Below are 23,572 nucleotides of genomic sequence, written 5' to 3'. Positions count from 1 at the left end.
TCTACTACTTGAGTTCAAGCTATAACTCCCTTAGCTGGTAGCTATACAGTTATCCTCTAAAAATCCACCAGAGGGCACAAAACACAGGTTGGACAGTGAATTACAAAAGTGCCAAATATTATTATTAGACCTGCAATACTTTTCACAATGAACATCAGCAGGGGATAAACTGGGAGTTTAAGAATATTTGGAAAACAATTTTAGAATAACATTCAGTGCTGTGGTTTAAAAGAAAAAAAAACCTGTTAAAACTCATAACTTAGCAGTATTCAGTGTTTGAAAAAACTTCTAGGAGCTATGGGATACAAGTTAAGAATGTTGAAACAGGAAGATGTTATGCTTAGTTACCACTTGGGCAAGGCGGCGTGCTATGTAATACTTGCAAGATTTCACTGTAATGTTTTACAATATATAGCAGTGCAATGCTGAGTCCATTGATATTTTTGAGCAATTCATGCTGATTTTATTTCAGCCCACATCTTAATAGTTTTGAATACTATAGATCACAATTTTCAGCTCAGTTGGTCTGAACATGCAGAGCTTTAAAATTGCTATACTCTAAACTGTATATTAACTACAATTTTATAAACCTGCATGTCAGAGAACTGTGTGCCACTACTACTAGACAGTGGCACAAGGCAATTCAGTGTGAATCACAGCAATGTAGGACTGGAAGGGACATCAACAGGTCATCTAGTCAAACCCCTGCACTGAGGCAGGACTGAGTAATAACACTAGACCATCCTTGACAGGTGTTTGTCTAACCTCTTAAAAACTCCAATGACTGCTATTCCATAACCGCTCTAGGTAATTTGTCCAGTGCTTAACTACCTTTAAGTTAAGCAGTTTTTCCTAATGTCTAACCTAACTCTCCCTTGCTACAATTTAAGCCCATTGCTTCTTTTTCCTGCATGTCCTGAGTGGGACGGGGGTGAGTCCAGGCAGTGGGATTGGGGGGAGGGAGGTTGAGGATGTCAGTGGGTGTGTGGGGATGGACCAGGGGAAGCAGGGTGGAGGAACTGAGGGGGACAGGACTGGGAGAGTCGGGGGGGCTGAGGGGGATGGGACAGGAGTGGGATGGGGGGAGTAGGGTAGGGGCTGAGGGGAGCATGAATGGGACAGGGTAGAGAGAGCTGTGTAGAGTGGGGCGGGGCGGGGGAGACAACGGGGCTGGGCTGGGGAGAGGGACAGGGTCTGGAGGGGGATGAGACAGAGGGGAGCAGGACTGGAATGGGGGGGAAGTTGAGGGGGTGGGACAGCAGGGGGAGGGATGGGGGTGGGATGACGGGAGAGGCTGAAGAAGAGATTTGGGGTAGGGCAAGGCTGAGGGCAGTGGGTTGGGGGGAGCAGGGGGACTGTGGGGGAGGCTGTTGGAATGGGGGCAGGGACTGAGGGCAGTGGGTTTGGGGTGGGAGGTACAGGGGGAACTGCGGGGGAGGCTGAGGGAACAGGGTCAGGGTGGGGGCTGAGGGCAGTGGGTCGAGTCTACACTGGCACCTCTCAGCATTGCTGTGCCGGGCGGCAGACGTGCGCCAGCGCTACCCTGGCAATGGAAGAGTCCTCAGTGGAAATGCAGACTTCATGACACAGACCCTCCTCGTCACTTCAAACCTGGCGCTGCTCTGGTCAGTCGCTAGGCTCTTGTCACTGTCAAACCCATGCAGGGTATCTGGCTCTTTTTCAGTGCTCAGGTTAAGAAAAGCCTCTGCATTTTGTGAGGGCTTCAGCATTCATACGTCACAAACTGTCTGCCTGACACATTGCTCCCAGGGCATTCATCTTTATTCATTATCAGCAGGTCCATCAGACTAACGAGCAACACAGGGGGAAGCAACACAATGGTGTCAAGGATTTTTAATTTTTCAAACCACTTTGGCCTCAACAGGGATAACAGCAAATCTGGACAGAGCAGATGGGTGCCAGGATGGGTTTGGGTATTTATTATTATTATTTTTTAAGTGAAAATGTTTGGGTCTGAGCAAAGGCTGCAAACTTCCCTTTGGAAACCTCTGCTGATCTTTTGCCCCAGGGGCTAACGACAGCCTGGAATCCGGGACAGATTTCCACATCCATGCAGGGTGAGATGATGGGGGGGGGGTGCAGGGACTGTGGGGGAGGCAGAGGGAACAGGGGCAGGGACTGAGGGCAGTGGATTGAGGATGGGGGCACAAGGGGGACACTGCGGGGGAGGCTGAGGGAACAGGGTCAGGGTGGGGGCTGAAGGCAGTGGGTCGGGTGAGATGATCGGGGGGAGGGGAGGGACTGTGGGGGAGGCAGAGGGAACAGGGTCAGGGTGGGGGCTGAGGGCAGTGGGTCTGAGGGGAACCTGCCAGGGGGCCAGGTGAGCCCAGCAGTGCTTACCTGGAGCGGCTCCCAGGAAGCATCCAGCAGGCAGGTCCCTCCCAGTCCCTCTGGCTCCTTCCTAGGGTCGGGTCATGGCGGGGAGCTGGGCTCTCTGCCCAGTGACCACTGCCTGCTGCCGGAGTCCACAGGCCCCGCCCCACTGCAGCACGCAGGGGAGTGAGACCTCCCTGCCTCCGTGTGCCGGGGCAGGGGCAGGGCTGTGCTCTGCAGGCTCCTGCCGGCCAGGCGGGGGGCCCCGTGGGCTGGCTCCGCCGCGCCGGGAGCTCAGCTGCGCGCTGCCCCAGGGGAGGAAAGGTGAGTGGCGCCAGTGGCGCCGGCTTGCCGAGGTCTCCCTCATATAGGGTGACCAGACATCCCGACCAATGTAAGGTCGGGATGCGGGACAAGTCCCCTAAAATCAGGACTGTCCCGATAATATCGGGACATCTGGTCACCCTACCCATACTTCGTTATCTTGGCGGCAAGAATACTGTGGGAGACCGTATCAAAAGCTTGGCTAAAGTCAAGGAATAACACATCCACTGCTTTCCCCTCATCCACAGAGCCAGTTATCTCCTCATAGAAGGCAATCAGGTTAGTCAGGCACGACTTCCCCTTGGTGAATCCATGCTGACTGTTCCTGATCACTTTCCTCTCCTCTAAGTGTTTCATAATTGATTCCTTGAGGACCTGCTCCATGATTTTTCCAGGGACTGAGGTGAGGCTGACTGGCCTGTAGTTCTCCGGATCCTCCTTCTTCCCTTTTTTAAAGATGGGCACTACATTAGCCTTTTTCCAGTCATCCAGGACCTCCCCCGATCGCCATGAGTTTTCAAAAATAACGGCTAATGGCTCTGCAATCTCATCTGCCAACTCCTTTAGCACCCTCGGATGCAGCGCATCTGGCCCCATGGACTTGTGCACGTCCAGTTTTTCTAAATAGTCCCGAACCACTTCTTTCTCCACAGAGAGCTGGTCACCTCCTCCCCATGCTGTGCTGCCCAGTGCAGTAGTCTGGGAGCTGGCCTTGTTCGTGAAGACAGAGGCAAAAAAATCATTGAGTACATTAGCTTTTTCCACATCCTCGGTCACTAGGTTGCCTCCCTCATTCAGTAAGGGGCCCACACTTCCCTTGACTTTCTTCTTGTTGCTAACATACCTGAAGAAACCCTTCTTGTTACTCTTAACATCTCTTGCTAGCTGCAACTCCAAGTGTGATTTGGCCTTCCTGATTTCACTCCTGCATGCCTGAGCAATATTTTTATACTCCTCCATGGTCATTTGTCCAATCTTCCACTTCTTGTAAGCTTCTTTTTTGTGTTTAAGATCAGCAAGGATTTCACTGTTTAGCCAAGCTGGTCGCCTGCCATATTTACTATTCTTTCTACACATCGGGATGGTTTGTTCCTGCAACCGCAATAAGGATTCTTTAAAATACAGCCAGCTCTCCTGGACCCCTTTGCCCTTCATGTTATTCTCCCAGGGGATCCTGCCCATCAGTTCCCCGAGGTAGTCAAAGTCTGCTTTTCTGAAATCCAGGGTCCGTATTCTGCTGCTCTCCTTTCTTCCTTGTGTCAGGATCCTGAACTCGACTATCTCATGGTCACTGCCTCCCAGGTTCCCATCCACTTTTGCTTCCCCTACTAATTCTTCCCTGTTTGTGAGCAGCAGGTCAAGAAAAGCTCTGCCCCTAGTTGGTTCCTCCAGCACTTGCACCAGGAAATTGTCCCCTACACTTTCCAAAAACTTCCTGGACTGTCTGTACACCGCTGTATTGCTCTCCCAGCAGATATCAGGATGATTAAAGTCTCCCATGAGAACCAGGGCCTGCAATCTAGCAACTTCTGCTAGTTGCCAGAAGAAAGCCTCATCCACCTCATCCCCCTGGTCTGGTGGTCTATAGCAGACTCCGACCACGACATCACCTTTGTTGCTCACACTTCTCAACTTTATCCAGAGACTCTCAGGTTTTTCTGCAGTTTCATACCGGAGCTCTGAGCAGTCATACTCCTCTCTTACATACAATGCAACTCCCCCACCTTTTCTGCCCTGCCTGTCCTTCCTGAACAGTTTATATCCATCCATGACAGTACTCCAGTCATGTGAGTTATCCCACCAAGTCTCTGTTATTCCAATCGCATCATAGTTCCCTGACTGTGCCAGGACTTCCAGTTCTCCCTGCTTGTTTCCCAGGCTTCTTGCATTTGTGTATAGGCACTTAAGATAACTCATCGATCGTCCCTCTTTCTCAGTATGAGACAGGAGTCCTCCCCTCTTGCTCTCTCCTGCTTGTGCTTCCTCACAGGATCCCATTTCCCCACTTACCTCAGGGCTTTGGTCTCCTTCCCCCGGTGAACCTAGTTTAAAGCCCTCCTCACTAGGTTAGCCAGCCTGCTGGCGAAGATGCTCTTCCCTCTCTTCGTTAGGTGGACCCCGTCTCTGCCTAGCACTCCTCCTTCTTGGAGGACACTATCCCATGGTCGAAGAATCCAAAGCCTTCTCTCCGACACCACCTGCGTAGCCATTCGTTGACTTCCACGATTCGACGGTCTCTACCCAGGCCTTTTCCTTGCACAGGGAGGATGGACGAGAACACCACTTGCGCCTCAAACGCCTTTATCCTTCTTCCCAGAGCCATGTAGTCTGCAGTGATCCGCTCAAGGTCATTCTTGGCAGTATCATTGGTGCCCACGTGGAGAAGCAGGAAGGGGTAGCAATCCGAGGGCTTGAGTCTCGGCAGTCTCTCAGTCACAATATTGTCATGAATGACTTGGATAATGGAGAGAACATAAGAAAGGCTGTACCGGGTCAGACCAAAGGTCCATCTAGCCCAGTATCCTGTCTACCGACAGTGGCCAATGCCAGATGCCCCAAAGGGAGTGAACCTAACAGGCAATGATCAAGTGATCTCTCTCCTGCCATCCATCTCCACCCTCTGACAGACAGAGGCTAGGGACACCATTCCTTACCCGCCCTGGCTAATAGCCATTAATGGACTTAACCACCATGAATTTATCCAGTTCTCTTTTAAACTCTGTTATAGTCCTAGCCTTCACAACCTCCTCAGGTAAGGAGTTCCACAAGTTGACTGTGCGTTGCGTGAAGAAGAACTTCCTTTTATTTGTTTTAAACCTGCTGCCTATTAATTTCATTTGATGACCCCTAGTTCTTGTATTATGGGAATAAGTAAATAACTTTTCCTTATCTACTTTCTCCACATCACTCAATTTTATATACCTCTATCATATCCCCCCTTAGTCTCCTCTTTTCCAAGATGAAGAGTCCTAGCCTCTTTAATCTCTCCTCATATGGGACCCGTTCCAAACCCTTAATCATTTTAGTTGCCCTTTTCTGAACCTTTTCTAGTGCCAGTATATCTTTTTTGAGATGAGGAGACCACATCTGTATGCAGTATTCGAGATGAGGGCGTACCATCGATTTATATAAGGGCAATAATATATTCTCAGTCTTATTCTCTATCCCCTTTTTAATGATTCCTAACATCCTGTTTGCTTTTTTGACCGCCTCTGCACACTGAGTGGACATTTTCAGAGAACTATCCACGATGACTCCAAGATCTTTTTCCTGACTTGTTGTAGCTAAATTAGCCCCCCATCATATTGTATGTATAGTTGGGGTTATTTTTTCCAATGTGCATTACTTTATATTTATCCACATTAAATTTCATTTGCCATTTTGTTGCCCAATCACTTAGTTTTGTGAGATTTTTTGAAGTTCTTCACGGTCTGCTTTGGTCTTAACTATCTTTAGCAGTTTAGTGTCATCTGCAAACTTTGCCACCTCACTGTTTACCCCTTTCTCCAGATCATTTATGAATAAGTTGAATAGGATCGGTCCGAGGACTGACCCTTGGGGAACACCACTAGTTACCCCTCTCCATTCTGAGAATTTACCATTAATTCCTACCCTTTGTTCCCTGTCTTTTAACCAGTTCTCAATCCATGAAAGGACCTTCCCTTTTATCCCATGGCAGCTTAATTTACATAAGAGCCTTTGGTGAGGGACCTTGTCAAAGGCTTTCTGGAAATCTAAGTACACTATGTCCACTGGATCCCCTTGTCCACATGTTTGTTGACCCCTTCAAAGAATTCTAATAGATTAGTAAGACACGATTTCCCTTTACAGAAACCATGTTGACTATTGCTCAACAGTTTATGTTTTTCTATGTGTCGGACAATTTTATTCTTAACTATTGTTTCGACTAATTTGCCCGGTACCGACGTTAGACTTACCGGTCTGTAATTGCCGGGATCACCCCTAGAGCCCTTTTTGAATATTGGCGTTACATTAGCTAACTTCCAGTCATTGGGTACAGAAGCTGATTTAAAGGACAGGTTACAAACCTTAGTTAACAGTTCCGCAACTTCACATTTGAGTTCTTTCAGAACTCTTGGGTGAATGCCATCTGGTCCCGGTGACTTGTTAATGTTGAGTTTATCAATTAATTCCAAAACCTCCTCTCATGACACTTCAATCCGTGACAGTTCCTCAGATTTGTCACCTACAAAAGCCAGCTCAAGTTTGGGAATCTCCCTAACATCCTCAGCCATGAAGACTGAAGCAAAGTATCCATTTAGTTTCTCCGCAATGACTTTATCGTCTTTAAGCGTTCCTTTTGTATCTCGATCATCAAGGGGCCCCACTGGTTGTTTAGCAGGCTTCCTGCTTCTGATGTACTTAACAAAATGTGTTTTATTACCTTTGGAGTTTTTGGCTAGCCGTTCTTCGAACTCCTCTTTGGCTTTTCTTATTATATTCTTGCACTTAATTTGGCAGTGTTTATGTTCCTTTCTATTTGCCTCACTAGGATTTGACTTCCACTTTTTAAAGGAAGTCTTTATCTCTCACTGCTTCTTTTACATGGTTGTTAAGCCACGGTGGCTCTTTTTTAGTTTTTACTGGGTTTCTTAATTTGGGGTATACATTGAAGTTGGGCCTCTATTATGGTGTCTTTAAAAAGCACCCATGCAGCTTGCAGGGATTTCACTTTAGTCACTGTACCTTTTAACTTTTGTCTAACTAACCCCCTCATTTTTGCATAGTTCCCCCTTTTGAAATTAAATGCCAGTGTTGGGCTGTTGAGATGTTCTTCCCACCACAGGGATGTTGAATGCTATTGTATTATGGTCACTATTTCCAAGTGGTCCTGCTATAATTACCTCTTGGACCAGCTCCTGCGCTCCACTCAGGACTAAATTTAGAGTTGCCTCTCCCCTTGTGGGTTCCCGTACCAGCTGCTCCATGAAGCAGTCATTTAAAGTATCAAGAAATTTTATCTCTGCATTTTGTCCTGAAGTGAAATGTTCCCAGTCAATATGGGGATAAGAACTCAATAATAGTGGGGGATTTCAATTAATTTTGATAGTCTCTCTAATTTCCCTTAGCATTTCATCATCACTATCACCGTCCTGGTCAGGTGGTCGATAATAGATCCCTAATGTTATATTCTTATTAGAGCATGAAATTTCTATCCATAGAGATTCTATGGAACATGAGGATTTGCTTAAGATTTTTACTTCATTTGATTGTACATTTTCTTTCACATATAGTGCCACTCCCTCCCTCCCCCCTCCCTGCACAACCTGTTCTGTCCTTCCGATATATTTTGTACCCCGGAATGATTGTGTCCCATTGACTGTCCTCACTCCACCAGGTTTCTGCGATGCCTATTATATCAATATCCTCCTTTAACATGAGGCACTCTAGTTCACCCATCTTATTATTTAGACGTCTAGCATTTGTGTACAAGCACTTTAAAAACTTGTCACTGTTTATTTGCCTGCCCTTTTCTGATGTGTTAGATTCTTTTTTTATGTGAATGTTTCTCATCTGATCTGGCCCTTACATTATCCTCCTCCATCCTCTGCTCCTGACTAGAACCTGGAGATTCTCTATCATTAGACTCTCCCCTAAGAGAAGTCTCTGTCCGATCCACATGCTCCTCTGCAGCAGTCGGCTTTCCCCCCCCCATCTCCTAGTTTAAAAACTGCTCTGCGACCTTTTTAATGTTTAGTGCCAGCAGTCTGGTTCCACTTTGGTTTAGGAGGAGCCCATCCTTCCTGTATAGGCTCCCCCATCCCAAAAGTTTCCCCAGTTCCTAATGAAAGTAAACCCCTCCTCTCTACACCATCGTCTCATCCACGCATTGAGACTCTGAAGCTCTGCCTGCCTACCTGGCCCTGCGCGTGGAACTGGGAGCATTTCTGAGAATGCCACCATAGAGCTCCTGGATTTCAGTCTCTTCCCTAGCAGCCTAAATTTGGCCTCCAGGACCTCTCTCCTACCCTTCCCTATGTCATTGGTACCTACATGTACCACGACCACCGGCTCCTCCCCAGCACTACACATAAGTCTGTCGAGATGCCTCGAGAGATCCGCAACCTTCGCACCAGGCAGGCAAGTCACCATACGGTTCTCCCGGTCATCACAAACCCAGCTATCTACGTTTCTAATGATCGAATCTCCCAATACTAATACCTGCCTTTTCTTAGCAACTGGAGTTCCCTCCCCCGGAGAGGTAACCTCAGTGCAAGAGGCAACCCCAGCACCATCTGGAAGGAGGGTCCCAACTATGGGAAGGTTTCCCTCTGCTCTCGTTGACTGCTCTGCTTCCCTGGGCCTTTCATCCTCCTCAACAGCGCAGGGGCTGTCTGACCAGCGGTGGCACAATTCTACAGTGTCCCGGAAAGCCTCATCAACATACCTCTCTGCCTCCCTTAGCTCCTCCAGTTCCGCCACCCTGGCCTCCAAAGCCCATACGTGGTCTCTGAGGGCCAGGAGCTCCTTGCACCGAATGCACACATACGCCACCTGCCCACAGGGCAGGTAATCATACATGCTGCACTCAGTGCAATAAACTGGATAGCCCCCACTCTGCAGCTGGGCTTCTGCCTGCATTGTCTCCTAGTTAATGAAGGGGTTGTTTAAAGCAAGAAGTTTTGAATGTAGTTTGGTTTCTAGGTTTTAAGGGGAATAAAGGGTATAAGATAGAACCAGCAAGGGACCCGCGCTCCCTTCCTGCTCCCCTTCTAAACTCCCTTGCGAAACTCCCTGTTAGCAGCCCCTGTTCACAAAAAAAGTGGAGAGTTTGTTGATAAAATTTATGCTGACACCAAGCCAGGATGAGTTGCAAGTACTTCAATGGGCAGGATTAGAACTCAAAGCAACTATGACAGCTCAGAAAATTGGGCTGAAATCGACAAGCTGAAATTCAATGAAGACAAGTGCAAAGTGCGCCATTGAGGAAGGAAAAATCCAATGCCCACCTGCACAGTGGGACATAACTGGCTGCTGGGGGGGGGGGGGGGGTGTCGTACTGCTCAAAAGGATCTGGGAGTTATAGTGGAATATAAGACAACAATGGAATATAAAACAACAATGGAACCCAGTTGGGAAAAAGGCTAATATAATTCTAGGCTGTATTAACGGGAGTGTCATGTGTAAAACCCAGGAGGTCATTGTCTGACCTCAGATGGAGAAGGGGGGAGGGAGGGGCGTCACACTTTAGGAAAGATGAGACCAAATTGGAGAGAGTCCAGAAAAGAGCAACAAACATGACAAAAGGTTTAGAAACCCTGATCTATGAGGCCAGGTTAAAAAAACCCTGGGCACATTTAGTCCTGAGAGAAGAAGACCAAGAGGGGGGATCTGATAGTCTTCAAGTATGGTGAGGACTGTTACAAAGAGGATGGTGATCAATTGTTCTCTGGTCCTGCTGAAGGCAGGACAAGAAGTAATGGGCTTAATCTGCAACAAGGGAGATTTAGGTTAGATATTAGGAAAAGCTCTCTCTCTCTAAAGATAGTTAACTCTGGGGCAGGCATGCAAGAGAGGCTGTGGAATCTCCATCCTTGGAGGTTTCTAAGAACTTGTTGGTCAAACACCGGGGGTTGCGAGTGATCAGTCACTTTTGGGGTACAAAACAAAGCGAAATATTGGGGAGGTACATTTGTCACAGGGCATATTGTCGGTTGTTGGGTTGCCCTGAAATAGATCTCAGCGGTATTTCATTCTAACCTGCCCCCCAGCCCGGTGGCTCAGAGGTTGAAGGATCTGTCTCTGGTCCCTTCCCAGGCCATAGGCTCGGGGCTCGAGGGGACCAAAGTGCTGATGGCCAAGGGCATGTCCGGCCTGACCTATGCCTCCCTCTGCTTCCCTGATGACATCCAAGAGCGTGGGGTTGACTGCATTCCCAATTACTACTACAGGGATGATGGGCTGAAGATCTGGTCAGCCACTGAGAGGTAAGGAGCAGGAGCCGGGGCAGAGGGTGGCAAGGACGCAGATGGCATGTGGAAAATTCCCACCATCTCAGAGTTGCTTGGAAACACGGCTTTCCTGCCACAAAGAATTCTAGTTTTAAAAAAAATGGTAATTCCCCAAAAGGCACTTTTTCCAAAGACACCGCCCCCCCAGCTAGATTGCATGAATACTCCTTGAGCCACTCATGAATCACACAGAGAAGGGCACCAGCCAATTCTCGCCAGCCTTGCACACCAGAACTATACCATCTTGCCCTAATCAGAAGCCTGGCCAGTTTCAGTTTATTACCCAGTCCGTCCCTCCCTCAATGTGGAGAGGTCTTTGTACCTGAGCTGAGATTTCCTGAGCACTTCAACCAAACCAAATTGTTTTAGGTAAAATATAAAACAGGTTTATTAACTACAGAAAGATAGTTTTTTAGTGATTATACGTGGTAGGCATAAGAGGTTAGAGATAGTTACCAAAGAAAATAAAAGGTAAGCGCAGTGTCTGAATCTTAAGCCTTATTACCTAGGCAGCATTTAGATCAAATAATTTTCTCATCCCACTGGATTTTACAGTTCTTAACACACAGGCTTCTCCCTGAAGCCTGGGACCAGCCTCCTCAGTTAAAGTTTTCATCTTCTCAGCATTCTTGTTGCTTCCAGCGTAGGTGAAGGAGGAGACAGGCCAAGGAATGATGCCACTGTCCCTTATTTTATACCCTCAGTCCATGTGCCTAGAAAAGACTTGCCCAGACATGCCCTGATGGGCTTTGCTGAGTCACTGGGTTGAGCAATCCCCTTGGTGGGTCTTGTGCAAATGGGTCAGAGAGGGGAGCAGTCCCCATTGTGTGGTGCTTGGGCAGCCCTCATTGAATTGTAAATCCCTTGATTACAACTTCCCTGCTTATTAATGGTCTGTGAACACCCTCCTGGGTGGGCTGGGAGGAAGTTCTTTGAATGTCACTAGCAAATTTATAGCATATTTCAGTAACAACCACACAGCAAATTCTCATAACTTCATACACACTAATGATACCCATATTTGGAAAGAACAAGGGGTTTCAGCAGATCATGACCTTTCGTATGATATCGTACATGGCATGCTTTGTATGAAATATCACAACTATATATGAATGATGCATATGGGTTTTACAGGGAGCTATTTTGAGGTACAGTGTGTCACAGATTCTATTCCTGATACCTGGAGGTTCCCTGGTAACAAGGCGGCGTGGTGCCACCGGGCAGATTTGGGCACTAAAAAATTAACCCTACCACAATGGAAAAGTCAACCCCCATCAAATATTGATGCCTGGCTTGGTGATCTGGCTGATCACACAACTAACGAATGGCTGGCATTCCGGAGAAAGGGAATGCATGAAAAATTCAAAGCAATTTGGGACGACTTATTAGAGGTCTATGATCAATATACACCCAGATTTGTCACATCCCCTTCGCTGCCTTTATCCGAACCCCCGTTACTTACTTTGTGTGGTTGATTGGTTAGTGTAAGAGGTGTCCAGACTCACCCCTGCGGCGCCTCCTTCTGGTCGTCCAGGGAATTAGCTCACCAGCCTCTCAAGCGCCCTCTGCAGGCCGGTGATCCGCCTGTCCTATTCTGGCACCTGTGTCCCTCCCAGGACCCAGTGCCCCTATTACTGGGATGCTGCCCCCTGGCAGTACCCCACAGATCTGGGTCTCCCCTCCCTGGGGAACCCCCACCCACTATCCCCACCTTGCCTCAGCACTAGGCCACTGCCAGTCACCAACTAGCCCCCACTCCCTGGGGCAGACTGCAGTATAGGCCACTCATCACTGGCAAGGGGGGTTTGGACCTGCTGCCTTGGACTAGCCCTGGGCTGCCCTCTGCAACCCCCGGTACCCCTTGGCCTAATATTAGGCCACAGCCTGGGGCTTTCCAGGCTGGAGCTCCTCAGCCTTTCCCCAACCCTGCACCACTCAGGTACCCTGTGTCTAGCTCCCTGCAGGCAGGCCCTTCTCTCTCTGAAGGCAAAGAGAGACTGCTGAGCTCCTGGCTCCCAGCCTCTTTATACAGGCTATCTGGGCTCTGATTAGGGTGTGGCCCAGCTGCAGCCACTTCCCCCAATCAGCCGGGGTTTTACCTTGCCCAGCCCCAGCCCTCTGCAGGGCTTTTCCAACCCCTCAGGGCAGGAGCGGGTGTCCACCCCGCTACAGTTAGCTTTGGAAAAATGAATGAAAACTTGTAAATACAGAAAAAGGGAGAGGAAAAGTCAAACTTTTGGGAATTTTGCCCAAAACCAAATTCCAGGAAAAGGTCTCATTGGGGATGAATGGAAACACTTGATTTCAGTCAAGCCAAGACGTTTTGTGTCAATGGCAACTCTTGTTTAACGTGTTAACTTCAACAAGAGCAAGTCCAATTTGAAATGAAAACTTCAACTCTGCTGTAGACGAGCTCCAGGATCACCTGGAGGTCAGGCCAGAGGCTTAGCCACCAGGCCATGCTCCCACAGCTAAGAAAGGGCAAAGTGGAGGGGACACTAGGTACAGGCAAGGGTGCGTGGTACCACTTGGCTGTTTGCGGTCACTGGCTGACTGATGCCGGCCGACTGGGGAGCGATGAGGCCTGCATTGACCCACCAAGATGACACATCTCTGCTGTTTCCAGCTTCATCTCCGGCATCGTCAGACACTATTACCGCAGCGACGCCCACGTCCTGGTCGACTGCGAGCTGCAGGCCTGGGCAGACGAGATCTTCCGTGAAGGCTTCCTGGGGAACGAGGCATCCAGTAAGGGTCATGTGAACCCAGAGATCTGCAGGCGCTAGTCACCGGGCTCCATGCAGGGGTGGCTGGGGGGCGTCTCTGGACTGCATGTCTCAGGAGGCCAAATGACTACCAGCCAGATCCTGGCTGGTGTCAGTGGGTGTCTCTCCATTGGAGTCAATGGGGCCAGATCCCAGCTGGTGTCAATGGGCGTCTCTCCATTGGAGTCAATGGGGCCAGACCCCAGCTCATATCAAGTGGCCCTGCAGGCAGGGATCATGACCCCCGGATGGGGAGCAAGGTCTCTGACCCCACAGGGACAGGGTGGCCTGGGTCATGGTGGTGGGACGGGGCCGTGGGGTGACTGGGAACATCCCCGCCGTAGGAACTGGCAGGGCAGGGAGCAGGCGTGTGGTGGAGCTGAAGCCCGGAGCAGGGGAGTGACTCCCCAGGGGAGGATCCGGCAGAGGGAGGCATCAAACCCAGCTCTATCGGTCCCAGCCCCAAGGCCGCGGAGGGGACCACAGCCGGGCTGGGTCAGTGATGCCATTCTCCATCCCGCAGGCTTCCCCTCATCCCTGCAAAGCATCTCTGAGCTCATCAAGTACCTGACTATGTGGATGTACTGCTGCTCGGCCCAGCACGCCGCCCTCAACAACGGGCAGGTAGGCGCTTGGGGCCCCATTCCCTGCCCCCGACGGGGCCCTGGGGTCCGGCCACTGATACCTCCACCCTGCACCCCCCTACATGGGGCCCTGGTGTCCAGCCACTGACACCCCCACCCTGCACCCTCCACATGGGGCCCTGGGGTCTAGCCACTGACACCCCCAGTCTGACCCCACAGCACCCTGGGGTCCAGCCACTGACATCCCCGCACCCAACATGGGGCCCTGGGATCCTGCCACCGACATCCCCACCCTGTACCCCACCCCACTGACACCTCAATCCCCAGGACCCTGCTCTAGCAGTCAATCCCCCACCCAGCACCCAACCCCAGTGAGACCCCAGACACATCAGGACCCTGCTCCAGTCCCCCAAGACCCTCCCCCACTGCTGTGCTCAGCACCCCCAACCCCCGCCTTGACTTTCCTAACCGTTGCCCATGGGTGAGACTCTGACCAAGCCCCGGGTGCCCAGGTCTCTTGGCTGAGCCAGACCTTCCCTATGCTGGTGCCCCCTGGGCGAGGTGAGGAGGGGATCCCTGGCTGGGCCGGGGGGGATCCCCAGCTGGGCTAGGCTGGTCCCCGTCTGGGATGGGGGGTGCCCAGCTGGGCTGGGGAGGTCCCTGGCTGCTCTAACTGCAGGGGTCTTTCTGGGCCGCAGTACGACCATGGTGCCTGGATGCCCAACTTCCCGGCCACCATGAGGAACCCCCCACCCCAGGCCAAGGGCACCACCTCCCTGGAGAGCTACCTGGACACCATCCCGGAAGTCAACAGCACCAGCCACATCGTCCTCACCCTTTGGGTCCTCTGCTGCGAGCCGGTGGATTCGGTGAGGACATGGGAGCTAGGGGGCGCTGTGGGGCAGGCACCAGGGTGGGGGCAGCAAGGGGCACTCTCCCCTGGCTGGCAGGGTTGGTCCCAGGGCAGTGCTAGGGGATGCTGTGGGGCAGGGAGCGGGACAGCGGGGGCACTCTCCCCTGGCAGGCAGGGCTGGCCCCAGGGCAGCACTAGGGGGCTCTGTGGGGCAGGGAGCGGGGGGTGTCTCAAGAGGGGGCGCTCTCCCCTGGCTGGCAGGGCTGGCCCCAGGGTGGCGCTAGGGGGCACTGGGCTTTGGCTGGGGGTGTCTCTTTAATGAGCTGTTCAGTTGTGTTCTTCCCCCCTTTGTGGTAACAATAAAGGACCCGCTGATGTCTCACATGAGCCGCGGCATGAACCCAGGTGTCCCGGCCCAGCTGCACTTTGGGGGATTCTATTCAAACACCCATAAATTCCACTGTGTTGTTTCAACCGGCCGCAGGATTCTCCTTCCCTCCCTGGCCTGAACTCTTCCCAGTGTTGCTACACAGCTGTTAAACAACTGCCTCATGCTCCAGGGCATGTGAGGGATCCGTGTGTAACCACTGCCCCACCCCAGAGGTGGCTGCATCTCAGCGCTGGGCGAGGCAGCCCTTCCGTGCTGTCCCTCACCACTCTCCCATTCCCTTGCAGAGACTCCTGGGCACGTACCCTGACGAGCACTTCACGGAGGAGGAGCCCAAGCAGCTGATTGCAGCCTTCCAGGGGCGCCTGGCCCAGATCTCCCAGGAGATCCAAGAGAGGAACAAATCCCTGCCCATCCCCTACCACTACCTGGATCCCCACCATATCGAGAACAGCACGTCCATCTGAGCCCGACCGACGAGCCCCAGGGACAGGCCCCCTGCGGCCACTGGCTATGCTGTCCCTGCGATCCTGTCCCAGGAGCAATAAACCACAGCCTGGTTCCACTCTGAATGGCTGATTCTGTCTAGTGGGATGTGATGTTATTGACAACATGTGACCGTATAGATCATTGTTGCAACCACTGTTATATATTTGCAGCAAATATTGTACAAAGGTTGTTGTGTAAGGTGTCTATGGAAAGGTTATGATTTGCTGGGTATGATTATGCTATCTGGATGTGTGTATCGTTTTTGTAGTTGAAGTTATGAATATTGGCTCTGTGCTTGTATCTCAATGTGTTTTGATTCTAAGTAGCCTCAATTAAGCATTTGGTCAGCTTCTTGAGAAGGGACTATTCTCAGGAAGTGCCCAATCAAAAAACATTAAATGGACAATGGACTTTGGGAGATGCCAATCCACATCTGAGCTCACCTGGGAACGTTCAAACTAACAGGTAAACAATGGCAACTTGCCCATGTGACTCCAGACTCCATCTTGCTGCTGTGATTTTCCACAGTAAAAACAAAAGGTGTTCTTCCATGGGCAAAGACTATAACAGGCTGCTGCATCTCCTCCATCTTATCTTCAGTCTTGATTCCTGCCTCTGGAGGGACTTTGCTACAGACTGAAGCTCTGAACAAAGGACTGACTGACCCATCCCAGCGGGGGATGTATTCCAGAGACTTGATTTGAACCTGCAGCTTATTCCATCGCTGCTACAAGCCTGAACCAAGAACTTTGCCATTAGTGGATGTAATTGATTCTATTTAACCAATTCTAGCTCTCATCTCTATCTTTTTCTTTTTATGAATAAACCGTTAGATTTTAGATTCTAAAGGATTGCCAACAGCGTGATTTGTGGGTAAGATCTGACTTGTATCGGATTGGAAGAACCTTTTTTCTTTTACTGGGTGTAACAATGCTGGTTCTGGCGGGACCCAACTGAGAGTGCCATGATACCAGTCAGCTCTGTGTTCCTGGGGAACCAGGGTGCAGTATCCAGCCTGACTCATGAAAGACACCCCCCAGCCTCTGCTTAAACCAAAACCCATCAGAGGAAAAAACTTGAGGAGAGCAGTGAAGGGTGTTGGGAGACACACCTAGACCCCTCCTGACAAGGATGACAAGATTAAGACATCTCCATTAGTATACAGAATGGAGAGCAGAGACAACTCCCCTAGCCTCATCTGCATGAAAGATGGGACAGGAAGACATCTCAATTTACATATAGAATGGAGAACAGAGAACCACACTGAACTCTGGGACCAGAAAAAGCAGGGAAGCACTACATCATGGGAATCTCTGCTCCAGATGCTAATAAACCTACGCCTGCACACACCCAGCTCAGCAGTTATGACCAATTCTAGTAATGACTCATAGACTTTAAGGTCAGAAGGGACCATTATGATTATCTAGTCTGACCTCCTGCACAATGCAGGCCACAGAATCTCACCCACCCACTCCTGGAACAAACCCCTAACCTATGCCTGAGTTATTGAAGTCCTCAAATCCTGGTTTAAAGACTTCAAGGTGCAGTGAATCCTCCAGCAAGTGACCCGTGCCCCACGCTGCAGAGGAAGGCAAAAAACCTCCAGGGCTTCTGCCAATCTTCCCTGGAGGAAAATTCCTTCCCGACCCCAAATATGGCGATCAGTTAAACCCTGAGCATGTGGGCAAGACTCACCAGCCAGCACCCAGGAAAGAATTCTCTGTAGTAACTCAGATCCCACCCCATCTAACATCCCATCACAGACCATTGGGCCTAATTACCTGCTAATAATCAAAGATCAATTAATTGCCAAAATGAGGCTATCCCATCATACCATCCCCTCCATAAACTTATCAAGCTTTGTCTTGAAGCCAGATATGTCTTTTGCCCCCACTGCTCTCCTTGGAAGGCTGTTCCAGAACTTCACTCCTCGAATGGTTAGAAACCTTCGTCTAATTTCAAGTCTAAACTTCCTAATGTCCAGTTTATATCCATTTGTTCTTGTGTCCACATTGGTACTGAGCTTAAATAATCCCTCTCCCTCCCTGGTATTTATCCCTCTGATATATTTGATTGATATCCAAAATACTGAAGCAGCCTAGTTGCATTGGGAGCTCCCTGGAAGGAACACCGCCCATAGCCAAGAGTGATCAGCTCCTATTGTCTAGTCTAAAGCAAACCCTTGAGTCATCAGCTTACCTATAAACAAATCTAGTGTTCTCCCTTGAACCATTGTATTTTCTCTTCAAAAATCCCTACTCACCCTCCAGTCAGTCTGCCCCCCTCCTCAGAGCCCCCCTCCCTCCCCCCCTCCTCAGGGCACCGGATCCCTCCTGTACCCCCGATCCTTCCTGCCTCCCTCCCCAGAACCCCCATCCCCATCCCTCCTGCCCCTCCTCAGGGCACCGGATCCCTTCTGCACCCCTGATCCTTCCTGTCCCCCCTTCCCAGAGTCCCCATCCCCCTCCCTCCTGCCCCCCTCCCCAGAGACCCCCTCCCTCCTGCCCCCCTCCTCAGGGCACCGGATCCCTTTTGCACCCCAAGCCTTCCTGCCCCCCTCCTCAGAGCCCTCATCCCTCCTGTCCCCGTCCTCAGAGCACTGGATCCCTTCTGCACCCTCGAGCCTTCCTGCCCCCCTCCCGTCCCCCTCCTCAGGGCACCGGCTCCCTTCTGCACTTCCGATCCTTCCTGCCCCCTCCCCAGAGCCCCCCTCCCTCTCCCCCTCCTCAGGGCACCGGATCCCTCCTGCACCCCTGAGCCTTCCTGCCCCCCTCCTCAGAGCCCCCTCCCTCTCCCCCTCCTCAGGGCACCAGATCCTTCCTGCACCCCTGAGCCTTCCTGCCCCCCTCCCGTGAGCCCCCATCCCCATCCCTCCTGCCCCTCCTCAGGGCACCGGATCCCTTCTGCACCCCCGATCCTTCCTGCCTCACTCCCCAGAGCCCCCATTCCTCCTGCCCCTCCTCAGGACACCGGATCCCTCCCGCACCTCTGATCCTTCCTGCCCCCCTCCCCAGAACCCCCATCCCTCCTGCCCCCCTCCTCAGGGCACTGGATTCCTGCTGCATCCCCGATCCTTCCTGCCCCCCCTTCCCAGAGTCCCCATCCCCATCCCTCCTGCCCCCCTCCTCAGAGCCCTCATCCCTCCTGCCCCCCTCCTCGGGGCACCGGCTCCCTTCTGCACCCCCAAGCCTTCCTGCTCCCCTCCCCAGAGCCCCCATCCCTCCTGCCCCCCGCCTCAGGGCACCGGCTCCCTTCTGCACTTCCGATCCTTCCTGCCCCCCTCCCCAGAGCCCCCATCCCTCCTGCCCCTCCTCAGAACACTGGCTCTCTTCTGCACCCCCGATCCTTCTTGGCCTCCTCCCCAAAGCCCCCATCCCCCTCCCTCCTGCCCCTCACCCCTACCCACCTCATTGCCCACCCACCCGAAAGCTGGGGCCACCCAGTTTTACTGTCCTAGCGACCCCACTGCTCTCTGCTGAGTTGTGGGCATGGAGCTGTGTGCCAAAAAAATGCAGATCTGGTGACACCAAAATATTTCACGGATCTGTGTAAATTTCACCGAATTATTTCACTAGAAAAAATAAATCCCAAATTGCTTTGACATTTTTAAAATTAAACGTTTGGATTTTTCCGTCTGAAACAACTTTTTGTTTAGCAATTTCCCTTCATTTTAGATAAGTTAATAAAACTGAAAAAACAAGTTTGAAATCTAAACACATTTTTTTGACAGTTCAATTCATGACAAATGTCAGTTTTAGGTAGACCTGAAATAAATCCCCCCTCCCCCGCCCTGGCAGTATTGTCAAAGAACCAAAAACTCCATTATTTGCCTCACTCCCCCTGGGAGGGATATTTTGTGTGGGTGGGTGTGGGTGTGGGTGTGGTTCCCCAGGGCAGAGGTGACTCTTGGTGTTAACTCACTGCCTGTGTCATTTTCTGCACCCATCAGGTGTCCCCTCCACATTGCAGACCAGAGCTGAGCTTATCAAGTTCCTCACCATGATCATTTACTGCAGCTCGGCCCGGCATGCCGCTGTCAACAGCGGGCAGGTAGGAGAGAGTTGGGGGGAGCTGGGTTTGAATAGCCCTGAAATATGCTGCTTTGCAGGTGCCCACCCCTCTTTGGCTCCTGGGAAGCTCAGCTGATTTGGTGGGTGGATCTCTGCACTGGTCCAGAGGGTGTCTCCATGGCAAGGGAAATCAGTGTCACTCCATTGACACCAGCTGGGATCTGGCCCCATTGACTCCAATGGAGAGACGCCCATTGACACCAGTCGGGATCTGGCCCCATTGACTCTAAACTGGAAGTAAAGTGCCCAGGTTTAGCAGGGTGGATAATTCACTAATGGACCCTGAAGACCTTTACCCAGGATTGTGCATCTGGTTCTAGCCCAGGGGTAGGCAACCTATGGCACGCATGCCAAAGGCGGCACGCGAGCTGATTTTCAGTGGCACTCACACTGCCCGGGTCCTGGCCACCGGTCCCGGGGGCTCTGCATTTTAATTTAATTTTAAATGAAGCTTCTTAAACATTTTAAAAACCGTATTTACTGTACATACAACAATAGTTTAGTTCTATATTATAGACTTCTAGAAAGAGACCTTCTAATAACGTTAAAATGTATGACTGGCACGCGAAACCTTACATTAGCGTGAATAAATGATGACTCGGCCCACCACTTCTGAAAGGTTGCCGACCCCTGTTCTAGCCCCTCCAGAGGTTGTTGGCCTCCATTCAGGGATCACTGGGTTAGGCAGGTCAGACTAGGGGCTCATAATTGTCCCTTTTGGTCTTAAAATCCTACCAGCCCAATCTACGTGGGGTGACCCCTCCGGGGAACAGACCTACCCTCCGGGGAACAGACCTACCCAGCCCCCGGCTGAGTGATTTCCCCTGGGTCACACAGGAAGTCCCTGTGCATCGAGCCCAAGCCACCTCAGGGCTAGGTGGGTTCTCCCGCTCTGGGCCCATGTCAGACATTGGTGCTGCACCACTAGTGCTAGGTTCACACTGTTGCACATTTTTGATCCGAGTGGCTGCAGAATTAGGTTAGTGTAACCACAGGTGCCGACTTTCCAATGTGCCGGGGCGTGCTCAACCCCCAGCTCTGCCCCAGGCCCGCCCCCTCCACTCCTTCCCCCAAGACCCCATCCCGCCCCCGCCCCACCTCTTCCCACCCCCTCGCTCTAACCCCACCCTGCCTCTTTCTGCCCCGTTCCGTCGCCTCCCCCAAGCGCGTCCAGTCCTCACTCCTCCCCCTTCCCCCCCAGAGCCTCTTGCACCCTGTGAAACAGCTGATCGTGACGGGTGGGAGGCGCGGGGAGGGAGGCGGAGGCGCTGATCAGTGGGGCCCACTGGTGGGCAGGAGGCGGGGAGGGGGAGATGCTTACAGGGGGCCTGCGGGTGGGTGCTCAGCACCCTCCATTTTTTCCCCATGTGTGCTCCAGCCCCAGAGCACCCTCAGAATCGGCACATGTGAGCGTAACTATGTCACTCGTGGGTGTGTATTTTTCACACCCCTGAATGAAAGCGCTGGGTTGAGCTAATTCCAGTGTCGACCAGGCCTCACAAATTCATTGCAGTGGTTGTGTATTTTCTGTCACCTTTTCATCGGTGACTGGACCGTGTAATGCCTGTGGAGTTTCACTTAACTGGGTGTTCAGGTACAAAAACATGTACAAAGGACATCTGTGACGGAGCGGAGAACTGAACCGGTAGCTCCAAAGTCCTAGAGGGGTAGTAGCCTTCTTCTCTTCTTCCTACTGGAATTTTAATCGGCAATGATCAAAACGTTCCATTTGCATAAGGACAGAATGTTTTGTTTTGACGTTCTCATTTGGACGTCTGGATTGCGTAACACAATATTTCAGTAAGGGCGAAACTAGTTTCTGAATATTTCATTTTGGGACAAAGGCTGAGAGTTTGACATATTCTCCTGATTTGGTATGAAACCAAATTTCGAACTCTCAGAATTTCTTGTGGGATGGAAATTCTGAATTTCATCCAGCTCAACTTTCTAGCTCTAGGTGGAAAATATGACCCCTAAAATCTCCAAAAGGCAGACGACAGGTTAAAAGATCACAGAATTTTTATTTATTTTTTTAATCTCATGATTTTCAATCCAGTATCGTGAGTTCTGAGGGAGGACCTGCCTAGTGAGGTTGGAAGGCAATGAAATAGTTAACAACACTTCAATTTTAATTCTCCTGATTCTGTCATGATCCACGTAATATCTGCTCTTTTCCTTAATGCCCCAGTTCCTGGAGTCATGTGATTTTTGCTGGAGAATCTCATCTTTCATTTAAAAATAAAAAATAAATTTCTTGACTGCCCAGTTGGGGACCACAGCGTGAAAATGTTACTCCTCCAGGCTTACGAACCACAAGCCCACTATAAAGAACCCATAATTATGTGTAAATTATTAAATTCTTATGACTGGGAAGCCAATTTTGTGATAATTTCGCACCTGACTCATGATGCCCAGGACTGGTAACTCCACTGATTCCATAATCGTAAAGTTTCTTAAACACTTACTTGGCAAAGGGTATTTTTGGTCTTGTGTAACACTGATAATCTCTGGGGGTCCTTTGCCAGGGAGGGAGTGTTGGCATTGGGACACGATATGGCTTGAGGGTTTCCGAGTTTGCCAGCAACCAGTGTTCAAAAGTAATGAGCCCGGCTCTGCAAAAATCATAAGATTGGCTTGATAACCATGAGAATTAAATTGATATAGTTGGGGAGAAACTTCCCAAGCAGAGTAAGCGATGCAGAGGTGCTTACCTGAGTCTTCAGCCAGCCTGAGATGATCTCTCTGAGAAGGGGAAACTGCCCTGAATGGAACTGACACAGTGATGTCTGCTTGAGTCTGCAGAGAGCCTGAACCAATCAATCTGAAGGCGGGGGGGAACTCCCCCAAGTGTAACCAATGCAGCAACATCTGCTTGAGTCTGCAGGAAGCCTGTGCTAATTGTTCTGAGAAGGGGAACTGCCCCAAGTGTAGTGGATGCAGAGATGCCTGCCTGAGTCAGCAGAGAGCCTGAGCTGATCGCTCTGAGAGGGGGGAGCTGTCCCCAGTGTAACTGACACAGCAATGCTGCCTGAATCTGCCGAGAGCCTGAGTCCATTACCCTGAGGATGGGCTACTTCCCAGATTCACAGCAGTGGGTGCTAATCATAGAAGATTAGGGTTGGAAGAGACCTCAGGAGGTATCGAGTCCAACCCCCTGCTCAAAGCAGGACCAACATCAACTAAATCATCCCAGCCAGGGCTTTGTCAAGCTAGGCCTTAAAAACCTCTAAGGATGGAGATTCCACCACCTCCCGAGGGAACCCATTCCAGTGCTTCACCACCCTCCTGACCCCCCTCTTGTCCACAGATAAAATGCTCCCAGCTGGGCTTGGTGGGGCTTTAAACCCAGCTGACTGGCCTGGCTCAGGGGTGAGAATCCAGGTGCTGGTAACCCCCCTGCCCATTCCAGTGCTTCACCACCCTCCTAGTGAAATAGTGTTTCCTAATATCCAACCTAGACCTCCCCCACTGCAACTTGAGACCATTGCTCCTTGTTCTGTCATCTAATTCAGCTGCCCAGTGAGCACACTTTAAATGCAAGTCTTGCCAACACCACGTGTTCAAATCTCATGAGCCAGGCCCTCCAAAATCACAAGAATGTCTTAAAAATAATTAGATTAATCTTAACATATGTGAGGTTTTCTTTATTTGCCTTCTGGTATTGGTGCCCCTAGGGGTCACATTTCGAGCACTGCCAGCCAGATCTCCCTGAAACCTCCCTCTGGCTCCGTCGAGACATTCTCAGGTCAGGTGGAAAGTGCTCTGAGCGCTGGGAGGAGATGCCCTGCTGGG

At 50.8% G+C, this 23,572-nt stretch overlaps 1 pseudogene; it reads left to right on the top strand.

The window, feature by feature from the left end:
• The window catches only part of LOC135889179 (hydroperoxide isomerase ALOXE3-like), a 33,692-nt pseudogene extending 18,004 nt beyond the window's left edge, over positions 1 to 15,688 (top strand).
• The last annotated feature ends 7,884 nt before the right edge of the window (positions 15,689 to 23,572 follow it).

This window comes from Emys orbicularis, chromosome 15 (genome assembly GCF_028017835.1).
Source record: "Emys orbicularis isolate rEmyOrb1 chromosome 15, rEmyOrb1.hap1, whole genome shotgun sequence".
Taxonomy (NCBI): domain Eukaryota; kingdom Metazoa; phylum Chordata; order Testudines; family Emydidae; genus Emys; species Emys orbicularis.
The sequence above is the reverse complement of the archived record's forward strand: the minus strand, read 5'-3'. Positions and strand labels throughout refer to the sequence as shown.